Source organism: Chionomys nivalis, chromosome 13 (assembly GCF_950005125.1).
Source record: "Chionomys nivalis chromosome 13, mChiNiv1.1, whole genome shotgun sequence".
Classification (NCBI taxonomy): Eukaryota; Metazoa; Chordata; class Mammalia; order Rodentia; family Cricetidae; genus Chionomys; species Chionomys nivalis.
Window position 1 is genome coordinate 6,545,501 of NC_080098.1, and position 24,096 is coordinate 6,569,596.

The 24,096-nt window shown below is 39.2% G+C and overlaps 1 protein-coding gene across 6 annotated transcripts in view; it reads right to left on the reverse strand.

Moving 5' to 3' along the window:
• Window positions 1-24,096, reverse strand: part of Zeb1 (zinc finger E-box binding homeobox 1) — a 187,077-nt gene that overhangs the window by 131,593 nt on the left and 31,388 nt on the right. The window lies entirely within an intron of this gene.

Here is a 24,096-nt window from a genome sequence, read left to right on the forward strand (position 1 = left end):
GTTTCAGTCTCTCCCTTGAATGTCCTCACAATCATCCCAAACATATAATAGAGATGGTATTTATTTGATGATACAATGAATTATTAAGTCACAAAGTTAAATGCCACCAAACATTGCCTTCACCTAAGCTAATTATGTCTGCAAACAGCCTGACTGTAACATTCATTTTACAAACACTCACTGAGTCATTAATTACCTGCAGTACTATATACCGTAAAAGAAATTAAAAGTTACATTGCAGACACAGGGTTGACTGAAAATACCATCTTACTATTAAAAATAATATAGTTATCTATTTGCAATTATAATATTCCATACCTCTGTTCATTTTATTGGTAGTTATTCTTTGGAGAGTCTGCTTATCATGTATGATCTGTGATCACTATTGGTCTTTATTATTACTCAGTTGTGCAATCTGTTTGATACTTTTAATATTAAAAATGACTGATTAAATACTTTTTGAATATTAACTATAGTAGATCCAAAATTAAGTGCAGATATCTAAACAGCTACAAGACCTCAAATCTCAGGTTTTATGAACAATCACGCAGATGCATACCCACCCATCCATCATTTCACCAATCCATTCATCCACCACCCACCCACTCATCCAACCACACATCCACCAAACCATCCACACAGCCATCCATACAGCTATCCACACATCTATCCATATATCCATCTATCCACCCAACCACACACCCACCCACCCACCCACCCACCTACCCACCCATCTACCCATCCATCCATCCATCCATCCATCCATCCATCCACTCATCTACATAGTCATCCACCCATCCACCCATCTACACACCCATTCATATATCCATCCACCTCATTCACACAGCCATCCATAATCTACACATCCATCCACATAGCCATTCATACATCCACACACCCATCCAATGTTCCTGTATCATAACCCAAAATTACCACCCAAAATATGTAAGAGAGGGTATAGGTTGAATCAGCTTAGAACCAAACCAAAAGAAATGAACTTCAGACACAGGACCTCAATAGAGTTAACAATATTTACCTCCAAACAGCTTGCTATCCTAAGAACAGCACATTCCACCCAAAAACCTCAATAGGTTCAAACTATTCAGAAAAAATTTCCTTCTCAGGTGCTATGCACCTACCAAAAAAAGGTTATTTTCTTTTTTTTTTTTTTTTTTTTTTTGGTTTTTCGAGACAGGGTTTCTCTGTAGCTTTGGAGCCTGTCCTGGAACTCCCTTTGTAGACCAGGCTGGCCTCGAACTCACAGAGATCCGCCTGCCTCTGCCTCCCGAGTGCTGGGATTAAAGGCGTGCGCCACCACCGCCCGGCAAAAGGTTATTTTCTTAAGGGGTTTATAATATAAAACTTAGTGGGGCATGTACGTGAAGTATGTTGCACAAATGACTGGATATCCACCACAGAAACAAGCACATTGAAACACACGTGTGTGAAGCATGTTGCATGAATGACTGGATTTACACAGACACACACACACACACACAGCACACTGGACCAATGTAAATGTTCTGAACAGACTGATGACATATGGAGCCAATTTGAGAACCATCTCTGAAGTGAAAAATACCAGCTACATTTTCTTATTTAGTTTACACAAGTCTGTAAACAGTGACTGAACACAGAATATGGCTTTGGAAATATTCATGCTCTCAGTCTGGAAGATCAAAAGAAATTCCTTAGTCAAAAGAAATGATAGCACATGGAGCCACCTCTGCTGCTCACTCAAAGTACTGCTTTTCAGCATGAGAGAAGAAGCTCTAGGCACGCTCACTCACTCTAATGGTCACAACCATCAAGGCTGTAAGTTCACTTTTAATGCACGACACGGAACTGGCAAGTCTCTCTGAGATGAACAAGATCAGGAACACATGATTACTGCTAGCTCAAGGACCTCCTATTTCTGTAGGTGAAATAGACTAGCTTATACATACATGTAGTTGATCTGCTACATTTACTGCAATTACAAAAAAGATACCATAGGAAGGAATATTAGAAATTTCAACATTTTAACATCCATACTAGTATTACATTTTCAGATGGCCCATAAGCCTTAGAAAATGAAAATTATATAATCCATAAAGTTAGAGAAAAAAAAGACTTATGAAATGGAATTTCCTAAAATTTCCATGGCTTCACATCCATTTGTTTTTCACTCTTGGTACCCTATTTTATCATGTGTGTGCATGTATATCTAAATTTTACACATGTAAAGCATTGATAAAAAAATCTCACTATTTCAGGTGACATAAAATATCTCAGTATAATGTACATATTTGTACTTTATATATGCACCTGGGCAACAAGACACTTTATTGCTCAGTTATAAGAAGATATAAGAAGAAATTATTTAAACACTGGGTCCTGGAGTTGTGACTCCAGATGGGGCAGATAACTGAATGTGGGAATTGCAAAAATTAGCAAAAATAAGAAGTTTCCGAATGCTCAACAATCACAAGTTAATTTGAAATCAAACAATGGTACTGCAGCTCTGAACATACAGTGCATGCACTTTACACTGCACATGCCATGCTTGTAAGGCCCTCCACACTGCCTAACACATTTCAGCTCAAACTCCACTCTACAGTACAGACAGCAGTGCTGCTACTGCTCACACACTTTTCTGCTCTTACCGAGCACGGTGGTTTAATTACCGAAAATAAGGACTTTTAAATATTCTCCTACTACCATCCCTCTCCACGTATCAAAATTACCTATCTTTGGAATTCATTAGGTTAAGAGTGTTTAATTTTTAAATTACTCTTTGTGTTGCTGATGAGTTTTCAGGCTTGGGATTGGAAAAGAATTTCCAGTGTTTTCTGAAGTTTTCTTACACTTACCTTAGCCATTCTGCATTAGGTACTGACATGAATGGCAGGCTCATCATTGACAATTACAAAATCAAACCATCAATCAACTCTGAAAAACAATGAACATGTTCTTTGCCCTGCAACATCAAATTTTCAATCAGAATTTAATTTGTAGGAAAAAATAAGCAAGTACATCTATCTTATTAGTATACACATTTGCTTTCATCTTTTATTAATAAAAGAAAAATTACAAGTACATCAAAGAACTGTTGCAAGTGTATTTGTGAGTACCAGTGTGTGAATTGTATGCCTATTTTATATGCTGATTAGTCTGGGATCACACAAACATGTCTCGAGTGCAAAGGAGCTTGAGTGTGAGGAGTTTAAGAAGCCCTGGTTTAGACTTAGTTATAATAAAAAGAGCTGCCCGTTAGTTCAATTGCCATGTCACTGCAGTAACTCAGGTGTTTCCAGTAAAGTGCAGCATGTTTCTCTCATGTGTCTCAAAAGAGCACTCATCAGGCAACATCTAAAATCACCAAACCACCTGTGAACAGTGCTGAACCAGTCACTGCTGCCATACATGCCACACTCACCATGTCAGCCTCTACACCAGCAAAGGCTACAAAACCCACAGGACATGCAACCTTTTGGTATCTATTATTTTAAAAGACAAAAGATTATCAAATGATACCAAAACCACATGTGCACATAAGGCATTTTACTTATATTCTGTTTGGTCACAAAGTTACAACCTCAGTGTTTTATATGTCTGTGTGTCTATATTGGTATATGCATATGTGTGTATAGCTCAACAGAATTAGTTCAATGCTAGAACTGGATTAAACAGAAAGATCACAAATATATATGCAACACACTGCTTATACCAATACCATATTATCATCGACAGTAAGAAGCAGAAGTTTCCTTTTAAAATCTGGTGGGTTTTGTTGTTGTTTTGAGAAAGGGTTTCAGTCTAGACAGGCTGGCTGGGAACATTCTGTATACACCTATGCAGGCCTAGAATTCACTGTGATCCTCTTGCCTCAGCGTTCTGAGTATTGGGATTACAGGTATGAACTACCACACCTGGCAAAACTGAGGTTTTAAAAGTTCAGTAACAACCTAACTTCCTTCTCCAAAGCACATGCGACCAGTCCAGAAGCCTACAGTTATTCCCCAGTATGCCCACTGCTCAGGAGCACATGAAGACAGAAATAGGGTATCCTGAGTCAATAAAGAATTCAAGAGCCGGGCGGTGGTGGCGCACGCCTTTAATCCCAGCACTCGGGAGGCAGAGGCAGGCGGATCTCTGAGTTCGAGACCAGCCTGGTCTATAAGAGTTAGTTCCAGGACAGGCTCCAAAACCACAGAGAAACCCTGTCTCGAAAAACCAAAAAAAAAAAAAAAAAAAAAAAAAAAAAAAGAATTCAAGAAAGATACTTATTTAATCCCTTCTTGGGTAGAGAGGAGCAAAACATTTTATGCAAAACTTCTACAAATAAACAAGCATCAGTATTTGAACACTTACTATACATGGTAAGCTCTGCTCAGAGTTAAGGGAATGGGGGCATAACACATTATGTCCTCCTAGAATCTCAAAATTTTCATGTTTTTAGGTACTACAGAAGCTTATTTCAGTTCAACAAGCAATATGAACCAGAAGAATAGAGAAGAGATTTTGTTAGCAGTATTAACCAAGAGAGACATAAGGAAGAGCTTTAGTTAGGGACAACAGGAAAGACATCACCAAGATCTTTGGTAGGCGTTAAGACAACTAACACTTTTACATGCAGGAAAACTACTTTGAAGTCAAAGAAGACAAGGTGGCATAAAACAGAAGTGTGGAGGAACTGCAGATATTTCAGCGTCATCACATACTGGGTGTCTGCCAACCTGAAAGGATGCTCTCTTCACTCTCAGCGTGAACACCTGGTGAGGTACTCGGGGAGATTATGTCGGCTGGTGTCTGGATAGACTCTCATTCTGACAGCAGTAAGAGATGGGAATCCAAAGTATCATTAAAACTTATCAACTGATTATAGAGATGAAACAAGTAACAAAGATGACAAACTTTGAAGGCTTTCTTATTTTTCTGGCAACTTCCTAATTTATGCTGGTACATCAGGAGAAAGGAAATGGTAGCCTGAGAGCTGGAGAAGTGGCTCAGTAATTAAGGAAATGGTAGCCTGTCAAATGTGGCTTTAGTAGTAGTCACAGAGACTTCCAAGTAGCAAAGAACTAAGCTGTGGCATTAAAGGCAGAGAGGAGCTAGAGCAAAGGCTTGGAAGTGGGGACATGTGAAACAGTCTTCAGATTTAACTGCTCATTTGTGGGACAAAGCAGACAGCTTCCAAAGTACCTTTTTAAATACATGTTAAAGGTCCTATTACTGAGAATAAGAGGCAAAACAGTTTAGTACACAGAAATAATGGCAAACTAGTTTAAAGCTAAAAAATGCCTACATTTACATATGTGATGGCAATCACCAAATAATGGGGGAATACAGAACCCCAACAAACCAACCTTCCAGTACCAGGCCTGGGTTACATTTAATTGAGTTGTTAGTCAAAAAGGTCCCATGGGAAACCCCAAACAACCCAGGCTGATGCCAAGACTATAGGTTTCTCTCTATAAACTGACAGTAAGGCCCCACTGCTGAAGATAACACCTACACAACTCATTGAACAGAAATTGAGCTGGTGCCTACATAGAGCCTTCACCCATGTCTTAGTGTCTTTGGTACAGGGAGGTATTCTGTACTCTAGTAAAAGAGAAACATAAAAAGCAACCCAAACCCAAACCCTTGAAATGACAATGGTGTCCTTGCAAGAAATGCTAGGACAAGTGTGGCACAAAGCTTGTCAGAGTAACCAACTAATACGTGATTTGACTTAAGACCCACTCTGTGAGACGGAACCCATACCTGACTGCAGATGACCAGAAAATGCAGATGACCAGAAATGGCCCAGGGACCTAGGGGAAAAAACCAAATACTATGGGGGGGGGGGAAGGAGGGAGGGAGGGAACAATAAAATGACTCCTAATGACCTACTATACTCATTGATCAATGCCTTGCTCAGCCATCCTCAGAGAAGTTTCCTCCTGAAGCAGATGGGAAAAAATACACAACCAAAGAATGTGCAGGGAGACAGTTCTAAATGGGAAATCTCCATCAAATCCCTCCCGTGATATAAGGGAATCCTGCAAAAGAGGAGTCAGAAAGAGTATAGGAGCCAGAGGAGATGGGGGATACCTAGAAAAAAAAAAGGTCTCTAAATAAACATAATCAAGACACATATGAACTCACAAAGACTGAGGCAGCATGCACAGGGCCTGTAACCAGTCCTTCTCATGTGTAAATATGTTTGTATTTATATATGTGTATGACTTCCAGCTTAGTGTTTATATAGGATTCCTGAGTGTGCCATCTCTTGGGTTCTTTTTCTTCTATTTGTTTTGTCCAATTCCAATGCGTTACTTTCTAATTTATTATATTATAGATCTGGATGGAGGGTGGGGAGGAACTGGGAGGAGTAGAGGAAGGGGGAAACTATAGTCAAGATATATTATGAGAGGGGGAAAAACTATTTTCAGTAAAAGAAACACACACTCTCACACACAAAAGATCTCAAATTCATACCTAATGATGCACCTCAGGGCCTTAAGAAAATGTCAGATTTCAAATGAACAATCTAGAGTTATAACCTTAAATTATGCACAACAAATATGTTTTGGCAACCAAATAATGTAAAATATGCAAAAACAGTCAACAAAAGTTTTGTTGTATTTAATGCCAACACACCTATAAGTGTTTGTAGTCAAATCTCAATTAAAAACAAAGGTCATCTTTCTGATAGGAGTAGAAGAAGGGGAAGAAGCGCAGCTCAACGGTCCAGAAAATATATGTAATAAAATTATAGAAGAAAACTTTCCCAACCTAAAGAAAGATATACCTATGAAGATTCAAGACACATACAGAACACCAAATAGGCTGGATCAAAAAAAAAAAAAAAATCCCCTCGCCATATAATAATCAAAACACAAAGCATACAGAATAAAGAAAGAATATTAAGAGCTGCAAAGGAAAAAGGCCAAGTTACTTATAAAGGTAAACCTATCAGACTTACACCTGACTTCTCTATGGAAACCATGAAAGCCAGAAGGTCCTGGATAGATGTATTGCAGAAACTAAGAGACCATGGATGCAAGCCCAGACTATTATACCCAGCCAAGCTTTCGTTCACTATAAATGGAGAAAACAAAATTTTCCAGGATAAAAACAAATTTAAACAATATGTAGCCACAAATCCAGCCTTACAGAAAGTAATAGAAGGAAAATCACTAACCAAGGAGTCCAACAATGACCACAATAACTCAGACATCTAGAGACCCTTCACAGCGCAACCCAAAGAAGGGAAACACACAAAATCTACTACTAAAAAGGGGACCGGAGTTAACAACCACTGGTCATTAATATCACTTAATGTCAATGGACTCAACTCACCTATAAAAAGGTACAGGCTAAGAGACTGGATACGAAAACAGCACCCAACATTCTGCTGTTTACAAGAAACACACCTCAACCACAAAGACAGGCATCTACTCAGAGTAAAGGGCTGGGATAAGGCTTATCAAGCAAATGGCCATACTAATTTCTAACAAAGTTGACTTCAAACTTAAATCAATCAGAAGAGATGGAGAAGGACATTTTCTACTCATAACAGGAACAGTTCATCAGGATGAAGTCTCAATCCTGAATATCTATGCCCCTAATATAAAAGCACCCACGTACGTAAAAGAAACATTGCTAAAACTCAAGCCAGACATCAAACTGCACACACTAATAGTAGGAGACTTCAACACTCCTCTCTCACCAATGGACAGATCAATTAGACAGAAATTAATGGAGGTAATGAATCAAATGGACTTAACAGACATCTATAGAATATTCCACCCAAATAGGAGAGAATATTCCTTCTTCTCTGCAGCTCATGGAACCTTCTCGAAAATTGACCACATACTCGGTAACAAAGCAAACATCCAGAGTTACAAAAAAATATTAGTAACCACCTGTATCTTATCAGATCACCATGGACTAAAGCTAGAATTCAACAACAATGCTACCCCCAGAAAGCCTACAAACTCATGGAAACTGAACAGTCAACTACTAAACCATACCTGGATTAAGGAAGAAATAAAGAAATTAAAGTCTTCCTTGAATTCAATGAAAATAAAGAAACAACATACTCAAACTTATGGGACACTATGAAAGCAGTCCTAAGAGGAAAGTTCATAGCACTAAGTGCCCACTTAAAGAAAACAGAGAAAGCACACATTGGAGATTTAACAGCACACCTGAAAGCTCTAGAAAAAAAAGAAGCAGACTCACCTAGGAGGAGTAGAAGACTGGAAATAATCAAACTGAGGGCTGAAATCAACAAAATAGAAACACAGAAAACAATTGAAAGAATCAATGAAACAAAAAGCTGGTTCCTGGAGAAAATCAACAAGATTGATAAACCCCTATCCAAACTAATCAAACGGCAGAGAGAGAATTTGCAAATTAATAAGATCAGAAATGAAAAGGGGGACATAACCACAGACACAGAGGAAATTCAGAGAATCATTAGATCTTACTATAAAAGCCTGTATGCCACAAAACTGGAAAATGTAAAAGAAATGGACACTTTTTTAGATAAATACCATATACCAAAGTTAAACCAGGACCAGGTGAACAACCTAAATATACCGGTTAGTCATGAAGAATTAGAAGCTGTTATCAAAAACCTCCCTTCCAAAAAAAGTCCCAGACCAGATGGTTTCAATGCGGAATTCTACCAGATCTTCCAAGAAGACCTAATACCTATACTCCTTAATGTATTTCACAATATAGAAATAGAGGAGTCATTGCCAAATTCCTTTCATGAAGCTACAGAAACTCTGATACCAAAACCACACAAAGACTCAACCAAGAAAGAGAATTACAGGCCAATCTCACTCATGAACATCGACGCAAAAATCCTCAACAAAATACTGGCAAACCGAATCCAAGAACACATTAGAAAAATTATCCAGCCGGGCGGTGGTGGCGCACGCCTTTAATCCCAGCACTTGGGAGACAGAGGCAGGCGGATCTTTGTGAGTTCGAGACCAGCCTGGTCTACAAGAGCTAGTTCCAGGACAGGCTCCAAAGCCACAGAGAAACCCTGTCTCGAAAAACCAAAAAAAAAAAAAAAAAAAAAAAAAGACAAGAAAAATTATCCATTATGATCAAGTAGGCTTCATCCCAGAGATGCAGGGCTGGTTCAACATACGCAAATCTATCAATGTAATCCATCATATAAATAAACTGAAAGAAAAAAACCATATGATCATTTCATTAGATGCTGAAAAAGCATTTGACAAAATTCAACATCCCTTTATGATAAAAGTCTTGGAGAGATTAGGGATACGAGGGTCATACCTAAATATAATTAAAGCTATTTACAGCAAGCCAACAGCTAACATCAAATTAAATGGAGAGAAACTTAAAGCCATCCCACTAAAATCAGGACCACGCCAAGGCTGTCCACTCCATACCTCTTCAATATAGTCCTTGAAGTTTTAGCAATAGCAATAAGACAACATAAGGGGATCAAGGGGATTTGAATTGGAAAGGAAGAAGTTAAACTTGCATTATTTGCAGATGATATGATAGTGTACATAAGTGACCCCAAAAACTCCACCAAAGAACTCCTACAGCTGATAAACACCTTTAGCAATGTGGCAGGATACAAACAAGATCAACTCCAAAAAATCAGTCGCCCTCTTATACACAAAGGATATGGAAGCAGAGAGGGAAATAAGAGAATCATCACCTTTCACGATAGCCACAAACAGCATAAAATATCTTGGGGTAACTCTAACCAAGGAAGTGAAAGATCTATTTGACAAGATCTTTAAGGCATTGAAGAAAGAAATGGAAGAGGATACCAGAAAATAGAGGAATCTCCCCTGCTCTTGGATTGGGAGGATCAACATAGTAAAAATGGCAATTCTACCAAAGGCAATTTATAGATTCAATGCAATCCCCATCAAGGTCCCATCAAAATTCTTCACAGATCTTGAAAGGACAATAATCAACTTTATATGGAAAAACAAAAAACCCAGGATAGCCAAAACAATCTTATACAATAAAGGAACCTCTGGAGGCATTACCATCCCTGACTTCAAACTCTATTACAGAGCTACAGTAATGAAAACAGCGTGGTACTGGCATAAAAACAGAGAAGTCGACCAATGGAATCGTATAGAAGACCCGGATTTTAACCCACAAACCCGTGAACACCTCATTTTTGATAAAGGAGCTAAAAGTATACAGTGGAAGAAAGAAAGCATTTTCAACAAATGGTGCTGGCACAACTGGATGTCAACCTGTAGAAGAATGAAAATAGACCCATATCTATCACCATGCACAAAAATCAAGTCCAAATGGATCAAAGACCTCAATATCAATCTGAACACACTGAACCTGATAGAAGAGAAAATGGGAAGTACCCTACAACACATGGGCACAGGAGATCGCTTCCTATGTATAACCCCAACAGCACAGACATTAAGAGCAACATTGAATAAATGGGACCTCCTGAAACTGAGAAGCTTCTGTAAAGTAAAGGACACTGTCACTAAGACAAAAAGGCACCCTACTGACTGGGAGAAAATCTTCACCAACCCCACAACAGACAAAGGTCTGATCTCCAAAATATATAAAGAACTCAAGAAACTAAACGTTAAAATGCTAAATAACCCAATTAAAAAATGGGGCACTGAACTGAACAGAGAATTCTCAACAGAAGAAGTTCAAATGGCCAAAAGACACTTAAGGTCATGCTCAACCTCCTTAGCGATCAGAGAAATGCAAATCAAAACAACTTTGAGATATCATCTTACACCTCTCAGAATGGCTAAAATCAAAAACACCAAGGATAGCCTTTGCTGGAGAGGTTGTGGAGAAAGGGGTACTCTCATCCATTGCTGGTGGGAATGCAAACTTGTGCAACCACTTTGGAAATCAGTGTGGCGGTTTCTCAGGAAATTTGGGATCAACCTACCCCTGGACCCAGCAATACCACTCTTGGGAATATACCCAAGAGATGCCCTATCATATGACAAAAGCATTTGTTCAACTATGTTCATAGCAGCATTATTTGTAATAGGCAGAACCTAGAAGCAACCTAGATGTCCTTCAATGGAAGAATGGATGAAGAAAGTGTGGAATATATATACATTAGAGTACTACTCTGCGGTAAAAAACAATGACTTCTCGAATTTTGCATGCAAATGGATGGAAATAGAAAATACTATCCTGAGTGAGGTAACCCAGACCCAAAAAGAAGATCATGGGATGTACTCACTCATAATTGATTTCTAGCCGTGGATAGGGGCCACTGAGTCTACAATTTGTGATCCTAAAGAAGCTAAATAAGAGGGTGAGCCCAAGGAAAAACATACAGTTATCCTCCTGGCTATGGGAAGTAGACAAGATTGCCGGGCAAAAAATTGGAATCTTGGGGATGGGGTGAGATGGGGGTAAGGGGAGATGGGGAGAGAAAAGTGTGAAGGAGAGGATGTGGGGAACTTGGGGAAATGGGATGATTGGAGATAAAGGAAGGTTGGATAGGTGAGCAGGGAAGCACATATCTTAGTTAAGGGAGCCACCTAAGGGTTGGCAAGAGACTTGAACCTGGAGTGGCTACCTGGTGCCAGGGCAATGTCCCCAGTTATTTCCTTGGGCAGCTGAGGATAGGGAACCTGAAATGACCCTATCCTATAGCCATACTGATGAATATCTTGCATATCACCATAGAACCTTCCTCTAGCGATGGATGGAGATAGAGACAGAGGCCCACACTGGAGCACCGGACTGAGCTCCCAAGGTCCAAATGAGGAAGAGAAGGAGGGAGAACATGAGCAAGGAAGGCAGGACCATGAGGGGTGCACCCACCCACTGAGACAGTGGGTCTGATCTATTGGGAGCTCACCAAGGCCAGCTGGACTGAAAAAGCATGGGATAAAACCGGACTCTCTGAACATGGCGGACAATGAGAGCTGATGAGAGGCCAAGGACAATGGCACGGGGTTTCGATCCTACTTCATGTTCTGGCTTTTGGGGAGCCTAGACAGTTTGGATGTTCACCTTCCTAGACCTGGATGGAGTGGGGAGGACCTTGGACTTTCCACAGGGCAGGGAACCCTGACTGCTCTTGGGGCTGGAGAGGGAGGAGAAGAGGAGTGGGGAGAGGGGGAGAGGGGCGGGAGGAGGGGGAGGGAAATGGGAGGCGGGGAGGAGGCGGAAATTTTTTTTTCAATAAAAAAAATAAATAAATTAAATAAAATAAAAAATAAATAAAATTTTTAAATTTCAGTTTAATTTTATAAATCCTCAGACAACAAATTATATTACTTATAAAGTTTTACAAAATTCTAAATGAAATTTGAGATTCTATAGCACTGTATGAAGGTGAAGTTATTGATCTGATTCTGCTTTTATTTTTTTTTCTCCTAAAAAAGCTCTAGACCAGTTGTTCTCAACCTTCCTAATGCTGCGACCCTTTAATACAATTCATGTTGGGGTGACCCCAACCATAAAATTATTTCATTGCTTCTTCACAACTGTAATTTATGTTTTGAACTGTAATATAAAAATCTGTTTTCTGAAGGTCTTAGGCAACCCCTATGAAAGGGTCATTTGACCCACTATGGGGTTGAGACCCACAGGCTGAGAATCAATGCTCTAGATAGTAAGGCCACACATTTTATCTGAAGAAAAGGCTCTACTGTCTAACATGAAAATTAACTTCACATTTTCAATGTATGTCGGGTGCTAACTCTGAGTTTTTCAGTACCACAATGTCCACAGGCTGTGTCTGAAGACATGCTATGGCAGTGGGGCAAGGTACTAGCATGCAGCAAGCCTAGGTGGCTCAATGTGCAATGCTGAAGAAAAAAGTGACAGAGACTGAAAGTGCTCCTAGATTTTTCAAGCGAGCTTCCATATGATAATTAGCATGGCAGTGGGTGATTTAACAGGTGTGATCTTCGGTATGACCACAAATCTAACACACCTCAATCCAACCACAGGCATTCACTCGCTTTGTCACTCTTAGTTATGGAGGAGCACAGCACTGAGACAGATAGAGACACACACGCACGCGCGCGCGCGCACACACACACACACACACACACACACACACACGCAGACCAACTCTGTGCAAAGAACCAACAGGGTATTGTGTGCAAATACAAGTAAACAGGTTTAGTTGAAAGGGAACCAAATAATGAGAAGTCAGAGAATGGTCAAAGAACTAAGCTGGCATCGAAATAAACTAACCATTTGGTTCTGTTTGTAATGTCTGTGTGACCCAGAAACTAAAATATTGATATGTAGAAATCTGAAAACTGAAAGGAAATATCTAGTTAATTAGTTTAAGATATTTTAGTCAAAAAGGTACAATGCAATGAACAGCTTCATAGGAGATTTAAGATCTTAAAAATAATGTTTTTGCTTCGTAAATGATCTATTATCTGAACTTTGCTTTTATGACTGAGTCACTGGAAAGAAAGCACACATTGTAGGTATTACGCTCTATCATCCATCCATCCATCCATCCATCCATCCATCCATCCATCCATCCATCCATCCATCCATCCATCCATCATCTGCTGGTGGTACTATGATGGAGGAGTTACTTTCATTTAATAAAGAAACTGCCTTGGCCCATTTATAGGCCAGCCCTTAGGTGGGTGGAGTAAACAGAACAGAATGCTGGGAGAAAGAAGCCGAGTGAGTGAGTCGCCATGATTCTCCCACTCCAGACAGACGCAGGTTAAGATCTTCCCTGGTAAGCCAACTCGTTGTGCTACACAAAATATTAAAAATGGGTTAGATCAATATGTAAGAGCTAGCCAATAAGAGACTGGAACTAATGGGCCAGGCAGTGATTAAAAGAATACAGTTTCTGTGTAATTATTTCGGGGCATAAGCTAGCCATGTGGGCGGCTGGGTGCCGGGGACGCAGCCCTGCCACTCTTATTACAACAGAGTGGCACCCAACGTGCTAATGAACTCCAGGTAAAACCTGAGAGGGCTTAAAAAGGACACAGAGAGAATTTAAGACAGCTTTTTGCTGTTTGTGGGTTGCGTGCGGCAAAGAAATTGTCCTGACTCAGCAGCAGGAAAAAAACTGGCTGTTTTAAAATGCTGACTTTCTGCACTGTGCCGCCATTGCGATCTCTGTCTGGCTCCTGTGGGAGAAAGAGTCTTTAAATGGAGCATTTGGAATAAAGTGCTACGATTTGTTTGATGGCAACTAGACTCGCTGTGTGCCTAAAAGTAAGTCATTGCGTGCTGTGGCTCAGGGGCACTAAATGGCTCTGAGGCAGGAGCGGCTCAGCTCCACCATACTGAACTGTGCTGGTCTCAGGCAGGAACTACCATAATTACCATAATAACAGCGCAGTTAAGGTTTGGACTGAGCAAGACACAGGCGGTACCATATTATCTGTACATGGTGCAACTTAAGTTTTTAAGAAGTGCTTAACATTTTAAGAAATGCTCCTGCATAGTAAAAAAATTACAGATTCACAATAGAACAGATTTCAGACATAAAAGATCTATAAATGAGTCACAGTGTTGGATGAGTGTACGTAGGCTTGAGAGAAAAAAATATATAGAGAAAAAAATAAAGTTAATGCCCTTAAAAAAAGGGGGATAAAGTCCTTAAAGAGACAGAGTACAGATAGTTATAGATTAAAAGAAATAAAAAAAAATAAGCCACGTAGAAATGAAAAATTCACAGAGAGTCTGGATTCTTTGTATTATTGTATTTTCTTTAAAATTTTTGACTGTAAAGGAGCTAAGTGCAAAGAGACATTTCATTATATGGGCTGCCAAGCTAAACAAGAATGGATATAAGGGTATTATGATTTCAGAATATGGGTCTAAGGAAATGATGCTTTGGAGAGGGTCTTCTTTTGTTTTCACAGAGGACGAGACCCTGTTAATTGCTTCTATCCCAAGATGGTATGATAGACCACGCCCTCCTGAAAGGTTGCTGTGAACACCCTCAAAAAATTGCTTCACTCAACTGCCCACTGAGATGAACCTGGCACACAGGTTATACCGTGAAAGACATGAATAACAGCGCCCCCATTCAGCAGGAAGCAGTTTGGAGAGAAAAAACTGCGCCCATATTCCCAAATATTGTTTATAAATGTTCTTTTACATTTAAAGGGGGAAATGATATAGGTATGAATAATCTGCATTGGTATGGATTTTAAGGTCAATTTTGTTATATGTATATGTATTTCTGATCTTGATTAAGGTATTGTGATTGTGTAGTTCATTTAAAAATGTAATGTATAATTAGGAAATATAGGTTGCTAATGGATAATCATAAATAATAGTCAAGCTTGTAGTCACGTTAGTTAGATTTTCTAGATATATAGAGATATATTTCAATTAGGCATTCTTCATATCTTTCAAAGACTACAGAACATGGCATTTAATGTTTTAATAACTTAGGGCTTTTCATGACAATGAGACACGTCTGCTCCTGGCAGCACCAATCTACTTCAAGAGGATGATGGGCATCGAAGAGGCTCCTTATGGAGTTTGATAGCCATTTGGGCAAGAAACTGTTCTTGCCTGGACTGTTGCATAAACTGGACACAAAGAATCTACAGAGAGAGGACTACTGAACTTGCCTAAAGGTGAGATGGTCTTTCGGGGTTCCTGACTCATGAAAGAGTCTGTGAGACATTCTGCAGGACACAGCAAAAAATGACTGAACTGTCTTTGGAATTTCCTGCTTGATGAAAATGTCTGCTGGATACTATGGGCCTGTAGGCCGAAGATGGATGCCCCAACGGTACAAAAGAACTTTGGGTGACTGTCCAGGCAGCGAGATGTCTCTGTCATTTCTAAAGTTTGAAGTTTCTTATTTCTTGTTTACTTAGGTAATATTATATCCTTCTGGAGTCTTTGATGGAGTTGAAGAATGGTTAGTTATAATTATAGTTTTCCTTAGTTATGATAAAAGATAAATAGATATAAATATTGTAACTGTAATTCTTGCTTGATAACCGTTTTGTTATATGTAATTTTACTATGTTAAAGTTAAAGCCTTTCTTTTTTGTTTAAACAAAAAAAGGGGAAATGATGGAGGAGTTACTTTCATTTAATAAAGAAACTGCCTTGGCCCATTTATAGGCCAGCCCTTAGGTAGGCGGAGTAAACAGAACAGAATGCTGGGAGAAAGAAGCCGAGTCAGGAGTCGCCATGATTCTCCCACTCCAGACAGACACAGGTTAAGATCTTTCCTGGTAAGCCAGCTCATGGTACTACACAGAATATTAGAAATGGGTTAGATCACTATGAAAGAGCTAGCCAATAAGAGGCTGGAACTAATGGGCCAGGCAGTGTTTAAAAGAATACAGTTTCCGTGTAATTATTTCGGGGCATAAGCTAGCCATGCGGGCGGCTGGGTGCCGGGACGCAGCCCCGCCGCTCTTATCACAACAGTACTAGGGTATGTAACAGGGTCTTCCAACTGTTGAAGAGGTGCTCTTCCAGTAGTCAATATGCTTCAGGGGAAGCAGAATTCCTACATTACAGGAATATGTATTATACAAAGCCCAGTACGGTAAGCATCCTATGACAAGGATCAGTCTGTTACCCTGAGCTAAAACAACACCACACAAGACAGAAGCAGGTCTGAGGGGCAAGGGTACTGCCATAAAGGAAATCGTACTGCTCACAAGAAGGTCAAATGAGTTTCAATTTTTCTTACTTTAGATTTAAAAGAAAAAAAATTACACAATTTAAAAAAATTAATATTGTGTAAGGTTCCTTCTCCACCTCCATCCAAGCATTTGTTACTGTCTTCTTAGACTGAAAGCCATTCTACTTCTCTTGAGTTAGAATCTCATTGTAGTTTTAATTTACATGTTCCCTAATTACAAAAGATACTGAACATTTTTCATGTTCACAGGCCCCCTTTTGGAAACTATTCATTAGCTCATTTGCTGGTTAGACTGTTCTAAGGGTTTAAGCATCAACTGCTTCTTAGTTCCTTGTGTGCTCTAGACAGTGTCTGTCAGACACAGAGCTGGAAGACTTTCTGCACTCCTGGGCAGTCTCTTTACTTTTTTTTTTTTTTTTTTAAAATTTTACACAGCTCCGTTTGTCTTCTCTTGGTATTGCTGCCTAAGCTACTGGAGTCTTTTCCAGTATGTCCGTGTCTGTGTCCGTATCTTTAGGTGTTTGTTTGCCTTACTTTAAGAAGTCCAGCTCTTACATTAAGGTCTTCGGTCTGTTTTTATGTTGACATTTTTGGACAGGGCTAGAAATAAGGATCATCTGAGTCAAATGATAGCCTTTTTACTTAGACTTAAATTGGACCCATCTGATGAAGAGTTGGTTGTTAAGGAACCAGCAATGACAAATTCTGCTTTCTAGAAAATTATACAATCTATTATACTTCATTTCTGACTTTAAAAATACTATCATTTCCTAGGTTGTCAAATTTCCCTACAATGATTATGTATTTTAAGTCATTAGTAGGAATATTTAAAAACCAGACTTCCCAACAATTTGACCTCTTTTTGCTCAGTTATCACCCACATTATCCTCTATGACATCAGTGTCTTCATGGGCTACTGGGTCTCAAGATCACTAGGTCTGAAGAGGTAGGTGGCTTTGTTCTCATACCATCTCTATCTTGTTTCTGCTATTCTCTTGCTTTTTAAAAAAAATTTAAAATTTCTTTCTATGTTTTGAAATTATAACCACTATGTAATATAACCATTTTGTGTGTGTGTGTGTGTGTGTAATCCTAAAAAGCACGACCTGCTCAGCTGGTATAATGTAACTTGTATGCCTATTTTCAGGGCTATTTGGCATTACATGACCAATTGGCCTGCTCTGCCCTGGGGAAGACTACTTCTCCCACTTGCAGCTTTCCCCACATACTGTAGATCTCTGGCTATGGTCAAAGCCTCGTGAGCTCTCCTCCTTCCACAGTAGCTTGTCTACTGGTGTAGTCCTGTTTTAGGAAGCCATGCTGGCGAAGCTTTATACCTGTAGCTTCTGACATTTCTAGGAGACACAATATCACAGCAAACTCTCTTTTCCTGGCTCTTACAATCTTTCTGCCCCCTCTTCCACAACGCTCCCTAGCCCAAGGTGCAGGAGTTGTATTGTAGGTGTACTGGTTGGGATTGAGCTCCATAACTCTACATTTTGATCTGTTGCTGTTTTCTATAATGGTCTCTGTTACAAAGAAAAGTTTCTGTATGAGGATAAAGGACTACACTTATATGTGGGTATAACGACAAATATTTAGGAAGTAGGTAAGGGTTCTGTTGGTTTAGTAAAGTAGCAATTGTGGATTTTCCTCCAAATTCAAGACTTTATTAGTTCTGGTGGTTGGCTAGGTTTTGCAGTACCCCAAGTATGATTTTTCTCTTGCTGAACAGGTTGTAAGTCCAAATAGAGAGCTGTGGGTCACCACAAGGTCTACATGCCATACTCCACTCTTAGGGTTACTGTGCCGTGCTAGCTGTGATGGTCACAGGCACAATAGCTAGGCAGGACTACTGGTTGTTTCCCTACTTTAGAAACTTGCATGGTGCCTTTTGATACCCTGTAAGCTACCCTGAGGAGGCTTTCAGGACAGACCTAGCCTAGGTCTGACATACACTGTCTTCTTAAATAGGGTCTCACCTTCTACTTCCAGGAGACAAACAAGGGCAACAGCAATTATCTATAATGCTCTGGAAAACCCTGAGTAACAACTCACAAAAAGTTTCTCATGCCTCGTATTGGGGTTTGTTAGCCTATGGCTCCTACAGGGAGCACTATCAACCTAGATGTAAAAATGTCATTTAAACTTTATATATATATTCATATTTATACACAAACTTACAAATGTTATAGGTATTTTTAGGTAGGTAATCCTCATGACTTTTTCAGAAACCCTTACTGTTATTCTATCCTCCTCCCTCGTTCTTTTGTACTTATCTGCCCCTTCCTAATGAGACCCCACATTTTCCCATCTCCATGATCAGATCACTTGTACCCTGCTATTTCCCTTTCTATTACTCTCCTATACCCCTCCCTCAGCAATTGCCCCATTTTACTTTCCTGGTTTCTGCACGTAATCTAGATTATAGACTCACATATACAGATTTGGAGCTAGGAACCCCAGATAAAAGAGAACATGTGATGTCTGTCTTTCTGAGTCTGGGTTACCAAACTCTTTCCTAGTTCCATCCATTTCCCTTATAATTTTATGATTTCATTTTTCTTTACAACTGAATAATATTTAACAGTGTTTATGAACATTTTCATTATCCACTCATCGGCTGAAGGACATTTAGATTGTATTTTCTAGCTTTTATGAAAGGAGCAGCAATGAACATGACTAAGCCAGTATCCATGGGGTAGAATGTTGTCTTGAGCATATGAGTGGTATAGCTGGGCCAACTGTAGATAAATTTTTAGTTTGTTGACAATTTCCCACACTGATTGATTACCAAAGTGACTGGACCAGTCTGCTATCCTATCAATAGTGATTGAGGGTTCTCTTTCTGCCACATCCTTTCTAACCTTTGTTATTGCTTGTTGTGTCAATCTTTGCCACCTGACTAGGATAAAATGAAACCTTAAAGTTGCTTGATTGGCATTTTCTTAATGGCAGGGGATGATGAACACTTCTGAGACAGTTCTCAGCCATTTTTGTTTCTTCTGGGAACTCTCAGTTTGGACCTCAGGCCCATTTTTTTTAACTTTGTTTTTTGAGTTCTTTATGTATTCTGGATATTAATCCTTTGTCAGATAAATATCTGACAAAGATTCTCTTTTTTTCTTTAGCTGTATAGAAGCTTTTTAGTTTTATGAAGTCTCACTTTTCAACTGAGAGGCCTAATTCTTGAGCAAATGAAGTCTTTCTCAGAAAGTTCTTCCTATACCCTGTCATGGAGACACTGTCTAGGTGTTCCTAGACCTGTATCATGGAGACACTGTCTAGGTGTTCCTAGACCTGTATCATGGAGACACTGTCTAGGTGTTCCTAGACCTGTATCATGGAGACACTGTCTAGGTGTTCCTAGACCTGTATCATGGAGACACTGTCTAGGTGTTCCTAGACCTGTATCATGGAGACACTGTCTAGGTGTTCCTAGACCTGTATCATGGAGACACTGTCTAGGTGTTCCTAGACCTGTATCATGGAGACACTGTCTAGGTGTTCCTAGACCTGTATCATGGAGACACTGTCTAGGTGTTCCTAGACCTGTATCATGGAGACACTGTCTAGGTGTTCCTAGACCTGTATCATAGAGACACTGTCTAGGTGTTCTTCTAGTCGTTTCAGGTTTCACAATTGGATTTTGATCCATTTGGAGTTAGTTTTCATGCAAGGTGATAGAAATGGCTCTAATTTCATTCTGCTGTATGTGAACATCCAGTTTTCTATTTAATGAAGATGCTTTGTTTTCTTCAACATAGGTTTTTGGCATCTCTTAATATCTGTGGTCATATGTACTCATGTTTTGTTCTATTTGGTATTTTTTATTGATCTCTTTCTTTGGAGGCTTAAAGTTTTCAGTGTAAAGGTCCTTAACCTCCTTTGTTAGGTTTATTCCTAGACATTTATTTCATTGAGGCTATTGTAAACTGAAGTGTTCAAGAGCTCTTCCTCTGCATTCTGTTGCTATATAGAAAAGCCATTGGTTTGTTTGAGTTGCTCTACAAGTTTTCTAGCAGAGTTTTGTAATCTCTTTGTAGAATACATCATCTGCAAATAAGGATGGATGACTTTTTCTTTCCCTATTTGCATCCCTTTAATTTCCTTCTTTTGCCTTAGTGCTCAAGCTAGTGTTCTGAGTACAATATTGAAAAGAAGTGGGGACAGTGGGCAGCAGTCCTATCTCATTCCTGACATCAGTGGGACTACTTCAAATTTTTTTCTCCATTTAGGCTGATATTGGATGTACTGCTGTCATTCCTTATTTTTGAGTTAAAGAGAAAACACAGTACTCTCATCTAGCAGTTCACTGGCGCCCCACATTCTACACACTCTCTTCCCTGGGGTTACCAGTTTTGCATTTTCAGTTTCATTGGCTGAACTTGTGAGGCAAACACTTAAAAGCATATGAAAACTCTTCTGGTGACTGTGAATGGCTTCTTGAACTTAGAGTAAAACTATAACACAGCATATTTTATACATGAGGACAGTATTTCTTCCTCCCGTTCTTTTCTTCTGTCTTTCAATATTTATAATTTTCTTTAAATTGTCTCTTTTGAAGTCTTTTATAAGGTAGAAGCAAGGGCCAAGTCTTTGTCAAAGGTATAATATGCTTAGTACAATGATCAGCACAGTATGTTTTTAAAGACATTTGATTACAATTAGCAACTAACCCACATAAAATCTTTTTTCAGGATCCTTCCCAGAATGTTGGCAATAATAATGCTGAATGCCACATGGCCACAGTAGGGTGGGGTAGAATGACAACTGGTGCCCTCTCCACTCAGGTGAGCACAAACGCTGCTGTAGCCTCACTGGTATTTCCCTAATGGCCGAATGCCACACAGTCTAGGCCTTCGCTGGATCTGACTCGCAGTACCTGATAAAAACAGACCACAAGAAATACCACTGCTTAAGAAACTACAGCAACTCCTAAGAATTTTTGGAACTATCTTTGCAAAATGTTTTCCTTCTCGATCTCTTAGTTTAGCTAGGAATCTATTTCCAGAACTCTTACCATAATGGAAAACTGTTTCTTCATAGAATAGTATCTGAAACAAAACTGTTTCAATTTCTCTTCTAAGTGTCAAACTAGCAAGAACAGAAAAATCCCAAATACCCAGGCCTCCCCTCCACCCTCCATCCCATACACCTACCTCTCTTTCTGATATACAGCTGCTCATTTGTAGGTTTCCAAAGTTCTTTGTTATGCCTAGATCCATTCTTTTAATTTTCTATTTTGTAACAGTAACATTTTATTTAGTTTTTCCTTTTGTAGCCATTGTTTAAAACCAACTTAGTCCTCAATATTATTTTCCAGAGCAAATCAGGACATGAATTGTATTTACTTTTCTTGAAGGAGGTCAGTTTCTGTGACTCTGACTTAGTAGATGAAACTCTGCATTGGCAGTATTGTAGGTTGGAGGAAGACTAGAACAAAGAACAGCTGACCAATAAAGAAAACTTTTGCTCCACAATTTTTAATCATAGGAAGTTTTATCTTTTTCTGTCTTTATTACCTATGACTGCTGAGGTGGAGGGACAGGTCTCTGATAAAGTGTTTGCTGCTTAGCATGCAAAAATCCCTGGACTTCATTTCCATCACCATGGGAATGGGGAGAAAAGGAAGAACTGGCCACTGGAAAATTACTGTCTTTAATTACTCAGCATCTTAAATCCAAATGGCGAGTAATCTGGAAAATAGATCATAAAAACACTTCTGGAGCTGACAGGGTGGGAGTGAGGTGGGGATAGCTGCTTAATAAAGCCACAAGATTGTTCTGGAAAATGGAAAGTAGAATATACTGTATAATGTAGAATTATGGCAAATAGGAAGAGACAATCAAGTATTTAAAATACTTTTTACCTAATAGCCCACTATGCTTTGTACAGCCTGTATGGCATAGTGTGTAACTAGCTAAAGCATTAGCAGATGCTTGAAGACCTATAAATTATATGACTGATATAACTTTTTCAGACTGGAACTATCAGAAAGTATTGACAAATATGTATCAGTGGTAAGTATAAAGAATAAAGACTTGAGATAATTACAATGTGTTATCAAAGTATCTGTAACTACTGTCTCACCGTGTATGTGCCGAGACCCCAATGGATGCCTGAAGCACATGCAAGTTACATTACTACCATCCATTTACTCTTGTTCAGTGTCTTTGCCATAAAGAGCGTATTTCTTAATGTACACTATTTACAGAACCTGTTTTAACCATAGGAAAAAAAAATAAAACGGGCAGAATGAACTCTGGGAAACTTTAGAATCTAGACTTTGAAAAGTACAGCTTCTCAGACGTGGACAAACAGGTCACATTGGTGAAGACCTTTGCTGCTCTGAACATCAAAGCCGCCCTGGGATCTGTGAGGCACAGGCAGAGGATGAACGCTGCAAACAAGGCTTTCCAGCCTGGTGTCCTCTGGTAAGACGGCCGACAGCACCTGCACAGCCCATGCTGAGGGCCAGGGCTGTGATTTGTTCTGTGGAAGGACAAAGAAGCCATCCAACTTTTGGAACACAAACTCAAAATACCAAGTCACAGGGTGGGTCACTGAACAGGGAAACTTTTGGAGTGTGGCTTTAATCTGCCCTGCATACAGGAAATCAGTGATTCTAGGCTCTTCCATGGCACATGGGGTTGGTCTGCTGGAGTTATTCATGAAACCTTTTAGTACATCATTAGAAATTCAGTCACACACACAAACAAACAAGGTGCAGCTTCTTGTCTTTGTCTTGGGAACACTCTGGAATCCCTATCATGCTGTGAGCAAGACTAGCTAGGGAACAAGACACTTGCCGTTGCCCTTCCAAGCTTCCCATGCTAGAACACAAAGAGCAGAAGAATCAAGTAGTCAGCCCTCAAAATTCCAATAGCAAATTACTGTTGTTTTGAGCCACTAAACTTCAAGGTTGCTTTCTATGCAGCAATAAGTTTTAATACCTGTTGATGGTTTCATTTAATTTAAATAAAAAAACAAAACACAATTTAGTATTTAAAATCACCTGCCATGAAATTATTATTATTTCTAAAGTTAATATTAGAAAAATTATTAAGTTATAAGAAAAGAGGAGCAGTATTTCAAGTTTGAGAAAAGGGAAAATTGGTAACAGACAGATTTTATTTCTATAAAAATGCAGCACTTATATTAGCTTTATATCCTACATATTCTGTATCATGTAGCCTACATCATATGACAAATTAGCATATGATAGAGCATAAAGCATTGAATTCTACCAAACATCCTATTTTATCTTACTTAAAACCTTAAGGACAAACACAGTGACGAAGCATGGTATACTGTAGAACCAGCAGAGCTCCCGCTCACAAATATTTATTTCCCTTTGATAGTTTATAGTTCATTGACTTTAAATGTCTGCTGAGAAACCCCAAAATCTTATACCATGAAAAGTACTTAATTAACATAAACTTCACTTTCTACTGCTGCTTTGGATATTACATACTTCCAACCAAGAC